Raw genomic sequence first — 9250 nt, 5'->3', positions numbered from 1 at the left:
CCACAGGCTGATTGCCTCCATGCCACGCCACACTGAAGCAGTCATTTCTGCAGGATTCCCGACCAAGTATTGAGTGCATAACTGAACATAATTATTTGAAGGTTGACTTTTTTTTGTATTAAAAACACTTTTCTTTTATTGGTCAGATGAAATAAGCTAATTTTTTGAGATAGGAGTTTGGGGTTTTCATGAGCTGTATGCCAAAAGCATCAGTATTTAAACAATAAAAGACCTGAAATATTTCAGTTGGTGTGCAATGAATCTAAAATATATGAAAGTTTAATTTTTATCATTACATCAAGGAAAATAATGAACTTTATCACAATATGCTAATTTTTGGAGAAAGACCTGTATTTGTGGGTCTTGGGATATCTCAAATCCAATGTGACTCCCAAAAGATGGCAGCAGGCTCTGCTGTGATTCCCAAGATTACATCGCTGACTGCCCCATCATTGTCCCGAAGGATGTAGATTTTTATGACCTCCTCTGCCAACTCTGCTTGTACGAAGATGGGTAGATCAGCTGAACCCTACAGGCAAATTTTAAAGATAACTGGTTAGAGCTAACATTCAAACCTGAATGTTACAAGAAAGTGACAAATACACAAAACAAATAGCACCTGAAGAAGCAAACATTCTGTTGGACCATATGATAGGTAAAATCTCAAAGTTTACTAGGGGGAGGAGTTGCAAAAATTAACAGCATTCTTCTTAACAAGACAGGTTAATTTTCTACATAGGGACATTTATTTTTAACAATAACCCTAAAAGAAAAATGAAAAGAGACCAACTGCGAGCTTCTATGCTGTAAATCAATGCTATAGGCTTTTATTGAGGAAATAATGTAAGTTGCTTTGGAAAAAAGCGTCTGCCAAATGCATAAATGTAAACATATTAACTGACTAAAAATACAACAGTTTATTTTATCTAAAATGTACAGTTATATTTTATTTTTTCCACTAAAACAATTTAGTATTTGACTAACAAATTGTTCATTTATAATACACATAATATATTTGTGAAATTTCTATCAAACTATTTAAGGATGGAAAATTAAACTGATCTGTTTCAGGGAACCAAAATATTACTTAATTCAAATCAAAATGAATATATTTAAACACACTCTTAAGAAATTTAGTAAGTTCACTCAATTAAAACAACGTACCCCTCACCCAGCCTCGGCTGTCCTTCAATACCCACCAGGTCTGGATTTGTTACATTAAAAAGCTTAATGTTTTCAAACTTTTGACCGATATTGTATGTTATAAGTTTCAGTGTACTAGAATGATTTTACAACGGAGCATATAGTGGGAGCTGATTAAAACGCACCAGTCTATGTTATGTCCACGCCATTTTAAATACTTTTGCATGGAGTATTTGTAGTGGTGATTTAAGAGCTCATACCTGAGTTCATGTAGTAATTATGATGTTTTACAAAAACGTGACAGCTTTTTACAAGACAGAATGTTGTCATTTGAAAGTTCATAAATGATGTGTTCCCTTTTGACAAGCCACTGACCCCAAAAGGGAACCTGTACAAAATCGTTTTCCATTGGGCATGTATAGTTGCTGGACCACGGTTACACTTATCGTTAGACTTTCAAATGGCGGTTGAAATAAACGGTGATCCAAATAGTACGAACGTTAACCCACTCCAAAAAAAAAAAAAAAAAACTAACATACATATGGCTGCCCCACTAACTAACTTAGAAAACTACACTGTTATGTACACGTACACACGGTCAATGTTTAATCAACTTTTGAATACATTATTGCAAATATACATAGTTATAAAATGACTACGTTACTTACAGGAAATTCGAGTGATGCTGTTCACGTCGTAGCTGAGAAAAGCAGTCCTTCAGTGACAGGTGCCTCTTGTTTGAGCCGCGAAACTTGTTAAACTTCTTAAGATGACGCAAAATACAAACAGAATTGTTAGGAAATCCTTAATAATTAACTTCTGAATTAAACATTACAAACATAATTAGTATTAACTAGCTGGATAAATTACATAACGTACCACAATATGAGAGGAGTGCGGGCCTTGCCGTTGCTGAGGAAAGCCGTCCTTCAGGTGACTTCGATTAAGCTACGAAACTTGTTGAATATGACGTAAAATACAAAGACAATTGTTAGGAAATGCTTAATAATTATTAACTTTTTAATAAAGTGTTACAAACGTAAGTAGGATTAGCTGACTAACGTTACTTACCAGGAGTTGTGAGGTGTATGGCTAGTCGACGTCGCTGCTGAGGAAAGCAGATTTTTTTTTTTTTTCCTGCAGAGCTGCACACGTGATCACTTTAGCCGCGAAATTTACTCAATTTATTTAAACTTTCATTTATCAAGCTGGAACTTTATTTAGGAAAATTGGTAGGAAATGCTTAATAATTTTAGTTTCTAAAACAGATCAGTACAAGTAAATAATTATCAAATATTTATATTAGAATTCACCAGAAATATTGAAGGTATATTAAAAATATAATTAGTTAGTTAAATACTTATTTATTTTCATTACATAAACTTAAATAATATATGTAAATTTTAGAGAAATTATTTGTTGGATTTTTAATTATTATTTTTAATCTGACCCACTCAAAATATCACTTAAATGATTTCAAAAGATTTTATTAAGTTAATATAGCTCTTTATTTTTGTGAAATTTACTAAGCCACTGAATTATTTTTTACAGTGTATGAGGGCCAAAATCAAAGTGTGTGTGTGTGTGTTTAGGGACAGTATAGCGTGTTAACCAGTATCTATGTGTGTGCATTTGCATGGCTTTGTCTCTGAATAAGTGAGAATGGAAGACGCAGAGAGTGAAAGAGATGAGACTTCAAACAGAAAGACTGGATTCTATAAAGTTCCCATTCTCACAGTTCTGGGTCTGTTTTGCTGCAGCATGACTCTTGACTAGCTGGCCACTGACATGAATATTTCTGCTAGATCTTGTTGTGTTGTGGATGATCAATGCTGTGTTTCACAAAGCGTCTCCTGGCCAGAATATACCATGGTAACCATAGCTACTGCTAAAATGCTAGATTACATTTGATAAATAAAACGTGTAAGAGTGGTGCTTGAAGTGCAAAATCCATTGATAGAGTTGATTTTAACACATTTCTATTAAGTCTTTTGTTCAATTTTGACTTATTATAGTGGTGACTAAAACCAAATGATCAGTATAAAATCAACTTGTGTTTATTAAGTTGTATTATATATTTTTTTTATATTTTTGATTTCAAATAAATGCTCTTGTGAACTTTCTAATGAGGTCTTTTGAACTTTATATATCAGGTTTCAACAAAAATACATGAAGCAGTTTTCATCATTGATAATAATCAGAAATGTCTCTTGAGCAGCAAATCAGTATATTAGAATGATTTCTGAAGATCATGTCAAAATTCAATGCTGAAAATTTAACCTTAATCATAGGTATAAAATATATTTTAAAGTATATATATTTTTTATTTACATAATATTATTTAATGGATAATAATATTAGATTATAATGATTTATGCATAATATATATAGGTCATGTTTTTGTGACATATCAGGACTCAGCTCTGTATAATGACGCTTATTAAATTAAAACATAATTTATGCATTTAGCAGACGCTTTTATCTAAATGACTTGCACTGCATTCAGGCTAACAATTTTCTCCTAACATGTGCTCTCTGGGATTCAAACCCCCAACTTTGCGCTTGCTAACGCAATGCTCTACCACTTGAGCTACAGGAACACTTATGAACCATACAGAATGAGTTTTTTTTTTTTTTTTGAGAAAGTAAAAATGCACAAAGTTTCCTGTGAGGGTTAGGGTTAGGTGTAGGGTTGGTGTAGGGCCATAGAATATACAGTTTGTACAGAATAAAAACCATTACACCTATGGGATGAACCCACTTTTCACAAAAACAAACATTTGTGTGTGTGTGTGTGTGTCACAGTTAAAAAATGTAGGGTTGGTATGATTTTTTTCCGATTATTTTGCACTGCAGTGAAATTTAGAATGGATTAAGTCCTGCAAGATGAGAAGATATATTGTTTTTCGACCAATAAATCTTTAAATCACTCTTCTACATTCATGCTAACATGTTTGAAGCAAAAGCACACCCACATATATACGGATCTCTATTAACTCCTGCTGCTGCACAATTCCCACGAACACCAGCAAGACTACTGTAAGCCTCGGCTCCGAGACAAAGCACTGGCTCTATGGAAACAGCAGGCGAGATGGATGCCTGTCAGCACAGCACACACACACACACACACACACACACTCACACACGGCTCCCTCGGCCGTTGTGTAATATCCTGAAGCGAGTCCTTCAGGGCCTATTGACCCCGGCAGATGCAGTAAATCTGCTTGTCGACAGGACGTCAGCGAGAGAGCTAGCAAAACTCTGTGTTTTAGAGGCTTGGATTATTCTGTTATTGTGCTACAAAGCTGTGTGGATGTCTGTGGTTTGCCATTTAGCCGGCCAAGAACCCCTCAGGCTCTCGTTTAACCACTGCCATTTAGTCAGTGTCCAGTTGTTAACTCTAAAGGGGTTGAAATAGTTACGAGAATATATAACTTGATGGTCCCCTTTAGAGAAGACAAAGGCCTGCGAGAAGCTCGTCCACCGCTGGATTAATGGCTCTGTGTTTCTCCTGCAGTTTATATGACTATGGCTTTCTCTTTTTCTTAACAGAGATACTCACAAGCTGTCATAAAGAGAGAGATCACTCGTGAATGGAAGAGTGTTTTTATACTGCAAAGTCGTGACATTATGTTTAATGGGGTGAAACGGGTGTTTACTGTGGCGCGGCTCCACAGTGCTCTTTCTGTGCAAATTAAAAAGGAGACCACAAAACATATGTGAACGGGGCTTTTATTAGGGACCATCAACAGAAAATATGTTGTTTTCTTTATTTTATTATTATTTATTTATTTTTGAAGTACAAATATAGAAATGTTGTCACAAAGATGGCTCAATAAATTAATATTAAATGATTACTCTAAAGCTGTAATTTTATCATATATTGAATCTAAAGTCAAATTAACTTGTCTGGCCTGTCTAAAAATGAAGCTTTGGATATGTTTCATCAGAGAAAACATTTGGAACCATTTTTAAATTAACAAGTGCATCTTTTAAGTCAACAGAATGCAGAGATGAAATTCAAAATGTTTTTCTTTTTTCTTCTTTTTTTTATTGATGTCAGGTGGTTTTTATATTAACTTAATATTCTCATGCCTTATATTCACATTTACTAGAGCTGGGCAATAATATACTTTACATTTTGTGAAGATAGAAGCAATCGTGCAATTGATATTTGCAATAGTATATATTAACCTATGTGAGTTTATATAAAAAGCTTATTTTTTAAATATCTCTAATACATTTTTTATGACTGTTTGAACATTTAATGAGATATCAGGAAGTACTAACCTTTAACTTCATCCAAAATCCCACCTAGAAAAAAATACATTCTAAGAACGTTTTGCCAACATTGCCATTAAGTTATGAACATTTTATTTCATGAATGTTCTCTGAACATAGAAAATGTCCAGTTTTTCAAATGTTTTTCAGCGGTTATGCAGCCATTAAAGGAACATTCCATTGCATAATTATGAAAACATTATGGGATTGTTACTTTCAAACGTTCTCTGAACATTCTAAAAGAAATAGTTACATTTAAAATATTCTCAACAAACGTCCAGCTGAAATGTTTTAGAAATAAATGTTCCAAGAACAACGTACTGTATACATTACAACAAATATTCTTTTAACTGGAAGAATGTTTTTCCATAACTTTTAATGTATTTTTCTGTTTTTTAGTATTGTTAGCCAGGGAAACTGTTGTGCATCATGTCTCATATCGTGTGGTGCTGCAGGTTGTTGAGGGGTGGGTCCATGTTAATGGGTTTATGGGGTTGTTGCTTGGGTTAATAGCTGCCAGTTCATGACCACAGCACGGGACTCTTTCTCAAGGTTAACCAAACCCAGCCCAAACACACACCGTGGGGGTTTACGAGGCCCACGCCGCGCTAAAGAGCCTGTTATAATGACACCAATTACTGCACTCCGCTTAAACAAACGGCAGGCTACACAAACCTAATCACGCTCACATCTCATCGGTGCTAATGAGATAAAGACTCCAATTAATCCTGTGCTAATTGCTGTGGCTCATTTTCAGAAAGTATTCAGATGCAAGTGTGGTAATGAGAGGCAGACTGCACTGAAGGCTGGAGGTGCGTCCCGTCGCCTGGAGCCGGATGGGCACAAATTACATTTCTTACACAAATCACTGCACTGCTTACAGTCACACTCACGCCACAGCTGCTGCTGTACTGAGCAACAGAGCAAACCATCACTATCTATCTATCTATCTATCGATCGATCGATCGATCGATCGATCGATCTATCTATCTATCTATCTATCTATCTATCTATCTATCTATCTATCTATCTATCTATCTATCTATCTATCTATCTATCTATCTATCTATCTATCTTAGTCACAAATATCAACTATTAGATATGTGTGAAAGCCAGTTTCTGCCACTGAATAATAATAATAAATAAAGTGTAAATTTTGAGATAAAAATGTAATTTTGTATTTCTGAATTCTGTGGTGGAAAGGAAAAAAATAATAATAATTGAGATATAAATAAAAACAGAATTCGGAGGGGAAAAAAAAGTCAGAATCACAAGATATAAACACTGACTTTAAAAATTAAATAAAACTAAATGCTGACTTTAAAAAAAAAACAATCCATTACAGAATAGTTTTTTTAAATGGTAATTATGTTTTTTTTAATTCACAATTTTGACTTTTTTTTCTTGCAATTTTAAGATTATATCTCACAATCTGGACTTCTATTCTCAGACTTGCAAGGAAAAAAGTCCCAATGACCTTTTTTTGTTTTTATTATATGTTGCAAACCAGCTTCCATATATTATGCATGTTTGATAAATTATAAACTAAAAAAACTAAAAGAAACAAAGATTTCTATTTCAGCTCTTGCTTTGTACCATTTTAACGCCCAAACTTTTCATGTTCTTATAGATCTTTCCTGCTGTATTCATCTGCCATCATTATGCTCAGCAGTTTCAATAAATGATCCCTGGTTTTTATCGCAGCAGATGAATGCATGTACTGTAATTGTGTAAATTGTGCATGATGATTAAAGGGCAAAGGTTAAGAGGTTTTCCTCTCCTGGAGGTCACTGTCACCGAGCAGGTCGGACTGTAATGGTCATGAACGTCTCCTCTGACACAATGACATTCATAGTGACCTCATTAAGGTTAGCGATGCCATTAACGCTGCACACGTGAACCTACGGCACAAGGCAGGTCCTTCGTGAAATCACCGCCCGTCTCGTCCTCTGGCCTCTTCAGCTCCTCTGCCGTCTTCCAGCCGTTCCTCTGATGCTCTTTAATTGTAGCACTCATGGTTTTCATCTTTTTCTTCCCTGTGTTGACATGCTGTAATGGTCTGTGCTTTCAGAGTGGACGTGCGTCGCCTCTGCCATTACAGAAGCCATTTTCATTCCCAGCGGCTGGACGTTGGCTCTCTCTAAATCACCTGCTCGTGTAATTGCTCCATACTTAGCCGAACAGCTCTGCTCTGCACTCTCAGCACGAGTGCATTAACTTGAGCTGGTGCGTCAAACTACAGCTGACAAACCACACAAATGAAAAATCACAAACCATTGCTTTAAATGGAAATTCTGTCATCCTTTACTCTCATGTCATTCCAGGCATCTATGATTTAGTTTCTCTTGTAGATGCAAACAAATGCAATGCAAATACTCATATCTATCTACACTCTAGAACATGTTGTTGTTGTTTCTACCTAACTACTATCCACTACTATGGAGGCTGTTGGGGCCTTATGTTGGGTTGTTTTTTCCAGTGTTGGGTAGTTTTTATGTTCATCTCGCTGACCGCTGAAACTATACACCCCTCCTCCTCCCTCCGAAGGAACAACACAGCTGTTGGGTTCCAGTAGAAGCGCAGGCTTTTGCGTCCTCTTCAGAGATCATCAGTCTAAATGCTTCACTTTGTTTTTGTATTATATGTGTCCCTGGAGCACGAAACCAGTCTTAAGTCACTGGGGTATATTTGTAGCAATAGCAAAAAACATGGTATGGGTCAAAATAATTTTTCTTTTCAAAATATATATTTTTCTTTTATGCCAAAAATTAAATAAAGATCATGTTGCATGAAGAAATTTTGTAAATGTACTACCTTAAATATTTTTGATTAGTAATATGCATGGCTAAGTATTCATTTGGACAACTTCAAAGGCGATTTTATCAATATTTAGATTTTTTTGCACCCTCACTTTTTTGCAACACAGCATTGTAAAAAAAATAAATAATAATAATAATCTCAGGAACCTAAAATATGCATAATTTAGTCACATCAAGGGTCGAATCAAATATACAATTTATCCACGTTTTGTGTGCGTGTGCAATGTACTGTTGATTTCCATCGCTTTATTGGCTGAAATGTCCGCCCAATAGAGAAAAGTTCTGCTCAGCAAGAACAAAAATTAGAGGCAACACAGTGCAGCTCCATCGATTTTGTGACAATTGGAGAAAATCGAGCATGAAAACGAGAGGGAAAGTTGTAATTTGCTCTTTGTGACTCGAATCAAAGGCTGCAATGGATCTTTTGTGACTTCTGGAGCAGAAAATGATTGAAATCAAGTCGCTGTTATCGGTCAGTCACAAATAACAGTTTTGCTTTATGAACCTCCAGTAGCCTACTGCAGTGCTTCAGGTGAAATTATTACTAGCAGATGCATTATTGCAAATCATGCAACAGTTGAATCAGTCATGCAAATCTGATTGGTTTTCACCAATGCTGCCACAAGCATTCAGAAGTGAAATGCAACCTCTCATTTTTCAATCACACATCCTCATATTGTTCAGCCATTACTCTGAATATTGTCTATGATGTTATTTTGTCTAGCAGAGTCATTCTTATAATTTGCATTTTCACCTGAGGTTGATTTTCATCGCTTTATTGGAAGGACAGTCGCAGGATTTTCCTCCAGAGTGGGCGGGACTCTGTTCTGGCTGTCGGCTCAGCTAACGATCGCAGAAGCCCATTGGCTAATTACTCAGTCAGCGCGGTATTGGCAGCTGACCACACGCCTATCGATCAGATCCCTCAAAACACAAATTAATCAGGCCATATTCTGGCCTGAGAAAAGATGGATTTGAGCCAAGGCGGATACTTAACCGAGTGAGAT

General features: G+C 35.7%; 1 long non-coding RNA gene across 2 annotated transcripts; it reads right to left on the bottom strand.

Moving 5' to 3' along the window:
* Positions 1 to 321: 321 nt before the first annotated feature.
* LOC128015262 (uncharacterized) lies at positions 322 to 2328 on the bottom strand. Of its 2 annotated transcripts, XR_008183858.1 has the most exons (4): positions 2215 to 2294; positions 2023 to 2099; positions 1812 to 1906; positions 322 to 529 (listed from the first exon to the last, which is right to left on the bottom strand). It is a non-coding gene; the product is annotated as an uncharacterized LOC128015262 (long non-coding RNA). The 2 variants fall into 2 exon arrangements; XR_008183857.1 differs by having other exon boundaries at positions 323 to 529; positions 2023 to 2328.
* Positions 2329 to 9250: the final 6922 nt, after the last annotated feature.

This window comes from Carassius gibelio, chromosome A6 (genome assembly GCF_023724105.1).
Source record: "Carassius gibelio isolate Cgi1373 ecotype wild population from Czech Republic chromosome A6, carGib1.2-hapl.c, whole genome shotgun sequence".
Classification (NCBI taxonomy): Eukaryota; Metazoa; Chordata; class Actinopteri; order Cypriniformes; family Cyprinidae; genus Carassius; species Carassius gibelio.
Note: the sequence above shows the minus strand (reverse complement) of the source record. Positions and strands in the feature narration are given on the sequence as shown.